Source organism: Dermacentor silvarum, chromosome 9, assembly GCF_013339745.2.
Source record: "Dermacentor silvarum isolate Dsil-2018 chromosome 9, BIME_Dsil_1.4, whole genome shotgun sequence".
Taxonomy (NCBI): domain Eukaryota; kingdom Metazoa; phylum Arthropoda; class Arachnida; order Ixodida; family Ixodidae; genus Dermacentor; species Dermacentor silvarum.
This window is the reverse complement of record NC_051162.1, coordinates 48,655,657-48,668,106: the sequence shown is the minus strand read 5'-3', so window position 1 is coordinate 48,668,106 and position 12,450 is coordinate 48,655,657. Positions and strand designations below refer to the sequence as shown.

General features: G+C 42.7%; 1 protein-coding gene across 4 annotated transcripts in view; it reads left to right on the top strand.

Moving 5' to 3' along the window:
- Positions 1–12,450, top strand: part of LOC119463574 (uncharacterized) — a 126,186-nt gene that overhangs the window by 6,078 nt on the left and 107,658 nt on the right. For 2 of the 4 annotated variants that reach the window (XM_049656026.1, XM_037724403.2), the window contains exons 1-3: positions 4,827–4,892; positions 6,250–6,329; positions 11,605–11,706. The gene's annotated coding sequence lies outside the window, so the exon portion shown is untranslated. Of the gene's footprint in view, positions 1–4,826; positions 4,893–6,249; positions 6,330–11,604; positions 11,707–12,450 lie in introns of those variants that run through there. The other 2 variants (XM_049656025.1, XM_049656024.1) reach the window with 1 other exon arrangement.

The following is a 12,450-nucleotide window of genomic DNA, read 5'->3' as shown; positions in this document are numbered from 1 at the left end:
TAGTCTGCACCCTCATTAGCCATAATGCAAAACTCAAAGCATTCAGTGATGACATAAAAGCTTCCGCTGTCAGGACCAAACTCTGGTAGCGTGCCGACTGTAGATGCCATCTTCTATTCTTGCCGTTAGATCCCATCCTCCTTGCCAGATTTTTGCGTTGTTGCATCTCAATGGAAACGCCTAGGGACAAGAAAGGAAGCGCCGCACGCAACACTAGAACACAGCCGTATTATCCACAAGCCTCAAGAAACAGTGGACAGGGACAGCTGTGCCACAACAATGGGCCAGAATACAGCACATATAAAGAATGCAAGTGCTGCATATACAGCAATACACTCGATTGTCAACATAGAAATAGTCGTTCGTTTCCACCCTTAACCCTTCAGCAAAGCCGCAATTTAGTCCCCAAAACTGATCTGTATACTTCGAAATAAATAACTGTTAGCTATGCAGTAGTTATTTCCTTAGCTAATAATTAGCTATGTCTGCTGTCACAGTTTCATGCTTATATTCAATGATGAATCTCATAATATACTCTCCCGTTCTCACGTCATTTCTGTTTGTGTCAATGAGTGTGATTTTTATGTGTTGCATGTCGTCAATAAATATCAGATTTGAGGTAGAACCTGTTGCGTACGGGCATGTTAACCTGTCATAGCCATTGATAAACAGCATTGTGTAACAGCGCACAGTAGACAAGAACATCAACATTCATTGAGTAAAAATACCGTCCACATATTTTGCTTTTCGAATAATATAGCATTGTATTTGACACGCAATAGATTATTTGCATTCATGTGCGCGATCAGCACTGCGCCAGGAGGTTTTATTTTTTATTTGTTTTTAAAACGAATGTCTGCGCTAACTGGATAATTATAAGATCTGTTTGTCTTAATCAGTGACAGGATGACACTCGAGTTAATCTCAGCATGTTAAATCCATGACAAATGTTGGAGGGCTAAATATCTCAAGCAGAAATTTAAAGGCCTCGACAAATAAACCACCTATCATGGCATGTACTGATCTGATACTAGCAGTTTCATTTATTAAAGAAATTGGTTTCCTCCTCTAGGTTTAGTTTCTGTTATCAACTATGTTTTTATTGGCCTTGTTAAAGATTTCGGTGCAGTGTCTCATCATTGCCGACTAGTTGACTCATAATGACATTCTTAAAAAGATTGAATTTTTCATATACAACTGCACATATTTCGTATGTATAGTATTACTCCTTTAGCCCAATCTTGATAACATTACTACTTGGTGACAAAAGTAGCTAAAGCTACAATGAATTTAAATTAGTGAGAATTAAGTGGGAAATTACCGGTAATTTCCCAGTGTGTGTTTTTCTACTTGTATGAATCTCATTTGATCTATACTGACTCGTAAAGTATTTTGGCATAACCTTTCATAGAACTTGCTAGATAATAACTTAAAAAAACCCACAGATCTTATGTACAATTTTCTGCATTGTAACTTATCTCATGCTCCAGATTATAACTATTGTTATGCGAATCTGTAATGCGTTCAAAGCTTGTAGTATGAAACTTGTGTTTGGGACACTTTGTGATATTTCTGACCAATATGGAGCTCAAAATATGCTTCAGGGGTTGGTCAACTGTCGTCTTTTCCCCACAAGCAGTCTGCACACTTGAGTCTGCCTTACTATACCGTCAGCTTCTTAAAAAAAATATTTTCAGCTTTCTTAGCATCATGCCAACGTATTTCTCGTCCAGCGCATCTTTTTAAACATATCACAAAAATAAAATCTACATTTTTGCAAAGATGAATTTGGAGAATGTGGCTGCAAGGCATTGTCATGATTGACTGTATTCAACCTATCTGCTGGCATAAAGGTTTTGACAGTAATGTAGCCTTCATAATGCAAGGTTTTTCAAGTGAATATTTATTAGCTAATCCTCTTGGGTTTGGTGTGACTGCTGGTGCTGGCTACTGTTTGCGGCTGGGTGAGTCGGTATCTGACCAGATATATTTGCATATTTATTTGCGGCTATTGGTGGCCGTCAATGCAAATATGAGGTTGGCACTGATGATGTCGGCTATGTCTTTCGTAGTTTTATCCGTCGTATTCGTCGTTGCATTCGCCGTCTTCTTCGTCGTCGGAATCTTTACATCGTTGTACGTCGATAATGGGGAACTTGGAGAACTTTGCGTACAGGCAACTGCACCCCCGGAGGTCGCTGCGTCTAGTTTCCCCGTCGCGGGCTAGGGGACCTGCCCCTAGTGACGTCGGCAAAACTGCGACGAGTCGGTGAATTGTAGTGCGCAAGAGATGGAGAAGGAGAACGCGATCGGGCAGTCGTATTTTGCTGCGTAGTGTCCACAAGAGTGTCGTCGTATGGAGAATAGGAGTAGTTGGCAGTAAAGCTTGAGTATTGGGCAGCGCGATAGTTGTTCCTTTTGTGGCAAACTCGATAGATGTGTCCAGCTTCGCCACAATGGTAGCACACTGGTCGACGGTGCGCCACAAATCGATTTTCCGACGCTGAGAGTTCGGTGGCAACTCTCCACGGAGCCAAGTATTGGCGCGCGTATATCGAAGATACGGCATTTTCGGTACTCGCGTGATCGGCTGGGTCGGTAGAATCGACTGGGGTGACGATATGGACTCTGTAGCGTAGGTGATGGTCTAGTTGTGGGTGTCAACGGCGTCGAAGTTGCGTTGATTGGACAGCGAACAGCCTCCGCATAAGTAAGGCGCCGCAGCGCGTTACCACAGTCTGGCGATGAAAAAGCTTGCCAGACTTCTTCCCGGACCACATCAGCAACAAAAGATAACGTTGGCACCGGTTCCATAGGCGCACTAACAAATTGAAGCTGCCGAAGGTCTTCTTGCACAACCTCTCGGATAACTTCATGCAGAGGCTTGTCGTTACTCGCAGCCAGTACGGAAGTGTTCACCGCCGAGTTACTCATGTCATGCTGGCGGTATCGTTGCTGTAGGACCCGTAGGCTGTAGCCTCTTTTGTGAACTCCGCCACTGTTGTTGGTGGATTTCTCACAAAGCTGGCGAACAGTTGTTCTTTCACTCCCCGCAAGAGATACCGCAGCTTATTTTCCTCTGGCATGTCGGGGTCTGCCCTACGGAAAAGACGGGCCATGTCTTCTGAGAACATAGCAACACTCTCATTGGGTTTTTGAATGCGGATTTCAAGGAGACGCTGCGCATTTTCCCTCCTGTCGATGCTTGTAAATGTATCCAGCAGCTGTGTGCGGCAGTCATCCCAGGTGGCAAAGCTCCTCTCCTGGTTGACGTACCACGTACGAGCATTGTCCTTCAGATAGAAATAGACACTCGAGAGTTTGTCCTCCGAGCTGGTCTTATGGTTGTACTTGGCGACGCGCATCGAACTGGTCTAGCCAATCTTGGACGTCTTCAAAGGCATCACTATGAAAGCTCGCTGGAACCATAAGATTCTGCAGTGTTACTTGCAATGGAGCCGCGGTGGCCATGGTAGTTGCAGGAGGCACGCGATTTTTTGAGGTTTCTTGCAGGGGACTAGACTCGGGCTCTAGGCCTAGCAGGTGGCGACTGAACTGGTGGAGTGGTGTTTCGATACGCGATGGCGATTCCGGGCTCGATTGTCAGCTCCGTGTAGGGTTGCCAAGCATGAAGGATGAAGAATACCCAGCACCTCCACCAGTGTAATGACGTGGGATTGACAAAGACGCTGAGCAGCACCAACAAATACACTTTGGAAAAACCAACGTCTTCGTCTTCACGCTTAACCTAAAAACCCCCACTACTTCAACCTCGTCCCCACTGGCACATACCTGCAGCAATATAGTTGTTCCAATATATACATAAACGAAGGTTATATGTGTGCCAAATAAAGTACCAGCAAGCAGGTATATACAACCATCGTATGCTGGCCAACAAAGTAGTGCAAGTAAGCACACCTCTGTTCGGCGTAATAAAAGAAAATAGATTCCTAAATGAGCATGTAATGTCAGCTCACAAGTATACTTCCAAAGCACACCGAGCTGTCAGTTACTTTGTTTAAAAAAATTTTTTATGGAATAGCTCACTATATTCAACAGATTATTTCATTGACTATTTCTTTAATTTGCCGTTCAAAACCAAAATGTCAGTTGCGTCTCTGACTTTTTGGCTTTCTTGTCTCTACACACACACTGTTTCTGCCCTAATGTAGCCACACCTGTTCGTGTGCTTCAGTGCTCAATGAATCTCGTTAATTCCCATTTAACAAAAGTTGAGTGTTCTATCACCTACAAAGCAAGACATAACGAAACAATATGTGCCACTGGGTGTGTACCAATTTTTGACTAATCCTTCATGATAGTGATGTGTCAACGTGACGGAAAACGTACAGAATGTTTAAAATGGTGCTTGCTGCATGTCGAACTTTTCTGTGCGTGTACACCTCTTTCGCAATTCTTACCTCAACAAGCATCATACATGGCCGGTATCCTCATGACATCACAGCGTAGATGTTAGACACTGCGCATCTGGTGTTTGCACTTAAGCATATTGCACTTGAGTGGTACAGTGCATTAACTTAGATTGCAAGAGGATAAAGTTGTGAACTTTGTAGTGGATGAACATAAGCATTGCATCGTATTTCGTGTTGCATGTGTTGAATGTAAACATAGTTGTTTGCATTGCAGTTAGTTCTATAGCAGTTAACTAACCGCTTCGCTACATGTAGGTTGCAATGCATGCGTTGAATCAGCATACGTATTTGTTTTTGTTTTAGGCAAGCCTTGCGGCAGAATAACATTTCAAATGTCTTTTTTTAGTCATTTTATCCCTAGATGTCACTAGTAAAGCTCTCGTTTTGTGCTCAGGCTTGGCCTAACATCGCCGCACACATTACGGGAAGCTGCTTTCTTGGCTTCCCAGTCCCAATTTGGTATGATGCTTTTTCTTTGTTTTAAAATTGTTTCTGCATGTTTATACAAATTCAACTATCTCAAGTATTACAGGAGGTACAATACAATATAAAACAACTAGACTATTGCTATTTAACCCTTTCCATCCCAAGTACTGCGAGTGTTCATGTCTGCAGTGTGCCAAAGGTTTTCTAAAGTATCAAATTCAATCTGTATCTCAGTAACTCATTGCCAGGCTTTACATTCAATTTATATGTTACTCCAAATATTATGAACCATTTTGATCAAATAATAAAAGAAAAATAAGTCATTGTGCTAATTAGGGGTTGGCCTATTCGTTGCTGGCGTTGCCATTCAAGCATACCCCAGTGAATATATAAATCCTCCAAATTTTTGTTCGAACAGCTCTTGCATTTCGGTGTCATTCAAAACTGGGTGTGCTACTTGGGCCCAATCTGCCGTGATGAAAAGCAGGAGACCCAAGCTTGAAGATGAATGCAAACGATACTGACAGATTTAAAGACAGACAAGCTTGTCATGCCACATTTCGTAGGTAAAAAAAGCTGCTGCACCATTTCAGCGTAACCAACTTCCGTGTAGATATTGTAATTATCTTGTGAAAGGCAAGGATTTTGTAGAGGCCATGACATGGCTTTACTGACTATTGGGGCTGACCCTTGGATGGTGTCTTGTACTTCATGTAAAAATACCCAGCTGCGACTGTTGGTCCCAAGGAACACTGTTTCTGTTGGTTCCAAGGAAGGCTGATATCTCCAAAACTGGTCCTCTTGATCAGCAATTCCATTGCATTGCTGACTGACAACACACAAAGCAACCAATCTGGCAGATAACATTTGCAGTTTTGATAATTGAAGTTTGATAATTGGAAGGTATCGTGATTAGAAAATTCTGTGTTCAGTTTCTCAGAACATGGAACTGAAGGAATGGGTGAATCTGAGCTGTTACAGTATTTTGCGTGCCTACCTGCCATGAAAAATAAATTGAGCATATGCGGTATCTGCTGCTTCATGCACCGGTTGTATCTATAAAATCTGACAACTTTTATTTTGCTTGTCACAAATTTGACCAGATGAACGGCCTTTCTTATAGCACTGGATGTAGTTAAGGAAATAATTAAACGCTATATATTGCGGCATTTTGTCACCATGTTTTTTTTCTACTTCTAGAGAAGCAAAAGTACTCGGTTAGTACTCGCTTCGATATTTGATGCTCATATTTTTCAAATATGTATTTGATATGGCTTGAAAATTTTACTATTCAGACCCTCACCCCCCATTTTTGCCTACGAAATGTGTTTGCAGTCCACTAAAGTATTTCCGTGTGTACAAAACAATTCATGCCATTACAATTCGACAGCGCCATTGATGTGAACTGATCCTATGTGTTCAAGCACCGAGGCTATGCACAAACTTCTACAATGTTTGCCTATCCACCAGGTGAGTCTTTATAGTCATTTCATGTGATTTCAATCATCAACCTTCTCTTTCATCCTGTGTTATGCTCTAGATGTGCTGTAACTTTAAACATGTAGCCCAGCACAAGTGGGAGAAAGTCCAGCTGTGACATAAAGTGATTTCTACTGACTTTTTAAAAGGAGCAAAGCTAGTATTCAAGAACATGGCATAGGTTGGGTAATGTTACTCTCACCCGTACTCTCACCTGAGATCTTTGTGCTGGGGTTAGAAATGTCTGCAAACAAACCATTTAGTTAAAATTCTGCACAACTCAGGAAGTCCCTTCCATAGTTGTGAAAATTGTCTGTTTATCTCCACCATAGCTGATACATCATTTAAGAATGCTATAACCAATTGTTTTGAAGCGACCTGCATTTTCTCATTATGTTGTTTCTGCCTAATCAGTTCTTATCTTTATGCGCTGGATGAAGGGAAGCAGCTGATCAGAGGTGCTGATAAGGCATTTTGTCAAAACCTATGTGCCTTTGACCTCTGTGCTGACGTGTGTTGATTGGTGCCATTATAAGATTTAGTTGCACAATAATGCCTCTGATATCCCGAGTGTTGTGTTGTGTTTCCATAATACGTGTTTCCATAATATGCAGGGTCTCTGTTTTCCAATAAAACTGGTGCAGACTAGTTTCTTGCTCTTTTACACTGCATGGAACTTGTGTATGGCTGTTTCGTATTTGTGTAACTTGTACATCTGTTTTGAACTCTACTATATTTCAACAATTGAGGCGAATTCCTTTGGTCTGTGGAAGGTTGGATATTAACATGAGTCAACTGTGAATACTTTGTTTCATGCATAGCAGGCAACACTACGAAGGCTAGAGAGGCTTCTCTCGCTGCTTACATAGGCGACCAAAAATGAGTACATCACAGATAAAAGAAAAGCAAAGATATGTGTCGTCTAATTCGATGTAAAATTAAGTGTCATACTTTGATGTCTCCAAATATGATGCATTATTACAAGAAAGGCGACAGAGATCTCAGCGTACTACCAATCAGTGGAGCAACATTTTTCTACAACGGCATTCGCAGCGCATCACTTGTGCTCGTGACCAAAACGTAGTAGATTGCATACTGGAAGCACAAAGGTGCACAACTAATATATGACTTGATATTGTTGGGACGCGAGTACGTGCGGGAGGAGAGAGAGACGTCTCGACGGCGAATCCCAAATGTCCTGGTTTATTTTTCTTTTGCTTCAGCGGGGGCCCTTGGGGCTGCTCGCCCTTTCCACTCGTCACTATTGGTGGAGAGTGGAGGACACGGGGACACGGGGTGCAACTGGTATGGCGGTTAGAAAGGTTTCGGAGCTGCGCTCGCTGCTCGCCCTTGCCTGCCGTTGTGGCCCTCTCGCGTCCACTACAGCACTCCCCCTTAGTGAGTTGCCAACGGAGTGATCAAAGGTCCAGGCGAGTGGGGCTCTTGAGCACCGTCCACTTTGCGTACGTCGCGTGAGCACCTCTGGAGCTTGCGTTGCAGCTGGGGGCCCTGTCGAAGGAGGGGGCTCTCTTGGCGGAGACACCACGGCGGCGTCGCTGTCCATGTGTGCTGGCTTGACACGGTCAAGGCACAACCTCTTGGCGGCCGCATTTATCGATGGTGACATGCTTGTCCCCAGGGCAGATGACCTTAGTGGCCGCAACGTGCAGGCAAGGCGAGCAGCGGCGCAGCTCGCCCTTGCCTGCACGTTGTGGCCCTCTCTCGCGCCACTACAATATAACTTAGGTCAACAGGTTGTATAGTTGTAATACATTAAGTAGTTATTAAAGATATTTCGGCTGTCTGGGGTATTCTGGCAAATGGGGGTGGTTTGGGTGGATTGGTGGGTGAGCAGAGGCGTAAATGTGAGTGGCTGGGCTGGTGGTGCACCTGGTGGGGTAGCGCCCACCAGATAAACCTAGAGCTACGTGATACACACAGTTTACGTGATATCACTGATGCGTGAATCAGTGCAATAGTCAAACCCATTGTGATAGCTTTGTCGAAAGCTTATACGGCAGGATTATATGGTAGAAAAGGTGATAAGGATGATAGGCCTGCATGTAGCATGTTGCGACAGAAGTAACAATGGGAAACCAAGCTGCTTATCCCATGTGGAATGTGGAAAAGCACAGTGAAAGAGGAAACAATTCTTCATGCTGCTTGCGTCCCTTTTGACTAGATCGTCATTGTGGGGCTTGCAATCACTGAACCAGGCTTACCGGCGTGGGCATCAGATGTTTGTGACCACTAGTATGATTTCCGTTGTGCAGAGGTGCCTTGTAAAGAAACCCTACGCTGAGAAGCTGCATTTGGAATAGTCACCCTAAAAGAGAATGTAATTGGAGATTTTTTGCTTAATAAGGGGAATTCTGGTAAGACATTGTATTTACAGGGTAGGCACCTATCTGAAAAAGCAAGAAAGGCTGGATACAAAATTTTTCTGTCGGCACCCCTAACAGTAGTGCACCCAGGATCTCTGCGAAGGGGCGGTTAAATTTTTTTTTTTTGGGGGGGGGGGGGGGGGGGAAGCAAGCACTTTGCATTATATGCAATTTCCTTGCTTTAGCCAGAGGAATCCAACAGCAAAAAAATGCCTAATAATTATTGCGACACCAAGCAGGGGGACGATTTTTATTTCTGCAGCGTTTTATTCAAAGTAATTTAAGAGTGAATGCATAAATACAAGACAGTGATAGTGTTTTTGTTATTCAGAAAAATTCGACCTGAAGCCACCTCCTGAATTTTTATGGCAATGTGAACAGAGTGCTGAAGGTACACGTTGGACTGGTGGGGCTGGATGAAGGTGGGGAGGGGGGGGAGGTCAACTCTGCCTCGGGGGTTACACCCCCCCCCCCCCTGTTGGTGCACCAATCCATTTTGACATTATTTTTTTTTATTCATGTACCTTAAAGGCCTTTTACAGGCATTACATGGGGGGGTTGAGAAAAACAGCAATGACTGAACAATATACATAGCACCACAAGTTAAAGGAAGAAATCCTACATGGAATACAAAATACATGATCACAATACACTCCAAGTTTGAATTACAAGATTAACAGATAAGTTGTGGAAAGGCTTTTATTTATCAGTATGGATCCAGCACTTCAGTTGATTAACAAAAGCATCGTGATTGTTGTCAGAAGCGATTTCAGCTGGCAGTCTGTTCCAATGATAGATGGCAAGCAATAGTGGTGACTAATGCATAAGTTTAGTGCAAGTGAACTTTGGCTGCAATTTAAAAGGGTGATCTAATCGGGGAAAGATGGGAAGGGCCTGTTTGATATGGGCTTCTGTGAATGCCGAGGGATTATGATATAGTTGGTGAAAGTGAGATAGCAGTGAACAGCTCTTCTTTTTTTGAGCATGCATAAATTTAGGGATAATTTTATATCAGTTATGCTGCAGTAACGAGAATATTTTTCCTGACAAATCTAGCAGCCTTATTCTGTAGCGATTTGAGTTTGTTGTTGAGGAGTTCTTGATCCGGATTCCAAATGATAGCTGCATATTCCAGTTGTGGTCTAACCAAAGTGATGTATGCTAAAAGCTTGGTCGCCTGGTTTGCAGAGTACAGGTGGTGCCTGACAAAGCCGAAGGTTTTGGACACCTTGCTACTTATGTAATCTAAGTGCTGGTGCCACGTCAGGTCTGAAGAAATGTGAACGCCTAAATATTGTACTGTGGACACTTTTTCAATGGCTGCATTATTGGCAGTGTAATTAATATGAGAGATAGAAATATTTGGAGTACCACAAACCCATGATTTAAGGAGGCGAACATTGCCTGACAGTATAGACACTCACTTGCCCCTGTCTAGCCTCTGCAGGCGAAATTTCTTCCCTGCGTTCTGAGCCTGAAGATAACGTGACAGATACATCACGGGCCCTGCCTTCTTGTTTCTCTCTTGTGTTTTTGCTGAGCGGTGCACAAGCTGTTGCGTTTGTCTCTTGTTTCACATAGTGCACGATTTTGTGCGCTCTGCACAAGAACACCTGATTAGTGGCATTAAATGGCCAGACCTGGTGAGGGGCGCTCTAAGAGCCTTTATGATTCTCCTGCAGACAGTGCTCGAGATTTCTGGTTGAGATAGCTTGTTAGTTTAATGGGTCTTCCTTCCAAAGCATTTGATGTTTGCTCCTAACAGCCTGCATTCGTTAGTTCACACCACCATAGATGTGTCTTGATTGTTTGGGTTAAAGGGGCCCTGAAACAGTTTTTGAATATATTAAAAAACTTTTACAATCTGTTAATGAGGCTGTTGTGAACATGTGAGGAAAATAATATTACAGTGCAGGCAGCAGGGAATTTACAATCGCATGTCAAAAGTGGTGAAACATCTCTTGCTCTCTCCATCACAATGTCATCACGCAGCTGGACTCACCAACAACTATTGGCTGATTTTGTGAATGTGAGAACATTCTCAGTAATATAATTATGGCTCATTTTGGTTAAATAAATGAAAAATATATACATATATTATATTTCTGCAATTTCAAAAAGGCAGAAAAGTCATTTTAAATTTGCGCTGCCGATCTACAGACACGCAGTTTGCGTAGCGTAGGTACAGCAGTCACCATGGGGTGCTACCATAAGCCATCTCGCCGCTGAGACGTTCATCCTTTCGGCGGGGCTGGCGGGGTAGTGCTCCCTTACATGCCCTTGTCATCTCCCCTGTGTAGCTTCCAGCGATCTACTGTAAATGAAAAAAAAAGAAATAACGCCAATCATCGGTGCAATAACTACGCCGAACTTTACTTGTGCTTGAAGGACTCAAAATGTTTTGCCACAGGAGATCCATGAGGCGACGTGATTTCATAGTGATTGTCATTCTGTGATTAGATAAAAAGTGTTTCGGGGCCCCTTTGTTTTACAGTAGCTGCACATGGAAGTATTCATTTCATGTGCTGCTCCTCTATTAGACTGCCTGTCCTCTTATGGCTCGAACACAGTGCTGCTTGCTGCTGTCAACACATTGTGCAAGTTTCTTTCTGCTGTGCAAAGTGTTTTGCAGTGTTAAGACATTGTGCTAGCAGTTTTCTGCCTGTCTTTCTTTGTAAGGTAACAAGCGCTCAGAGAGTCAGCTTTTGAACACTGCTATATACATATCTAGGTTATGTTAAACTTCATTTTTGGGCATAAAATACCAGCTGGAATTTCAGCAATACTCGTGCAGAGCAGACTGATGTAATATTTAGTATAACATGTAGAGAACTCGCCCTTAGTAAGTTTGATTGTAGTACACGTAGTTCTTGTATATGCAGGACCTTGACCTCTGCTTGTAATCAACACCATTCCAATTGCGGAACTGGAAGGGAGCTGTTACTACACTTAGCACTGAAGTGTGTTGACCTGCAGCACTAAAGGTACAAGTTTTATCACATATTAAACATTTCTGTATTTCTCCTCTTGTAAGGTCTCTAGAAAGTGTTCTCTGTGGTCAATTGGTGAATCACTGTAGACAGTAAGGGCATAGAATGTGACTATGAGAAAATGAAATGGATGCCACTAAAAAGTGCATTTTATTCAAAAGATTAGATGCAGCAGGACAAAGTGTACATGCATGAAAACTCTCATATATAGGGTGTTTCAGGGAACATTCTCAAAAATTTTTAAAGGTTGCCTGTGGCAGATAGCCCAATTCTAGTTCATGAGCGACCATGGTCTACTCGAAGAGGCGGACATAACTTACACAAAAAATTGAAAGCATAATCGACTAATTAAGAGAAATTCACTATTTAAGTTTTTAACTAATTACCTTATGGCTCATATTGTAATTTACAAATTGTAGCCGGGAAGTTCGCAAGGTGGATCCACTTGGAACGAATCTTCAGGATAACACCAGTTTCGAGATATTAATTCCCGAACTTCGCAAAAAATGCATTGGCTTTACAATTACTTTCTTAAGAAAATGTTGTTTTATGCATTGAAGCACAAAAGCAACTGGAAAGACCATGCATTTCTCCAAGTTCAGGAATTATATGCATATATTTTTTTTTCATTCAGCAGTTCTTGAACACTGAGCATGGTAGCACTCGGGCATGAGCAAAGCTTACGCGCAATTACATAGGTATGCAGTCATGCTGCTGCCTAAAATAAATGTTGCATGC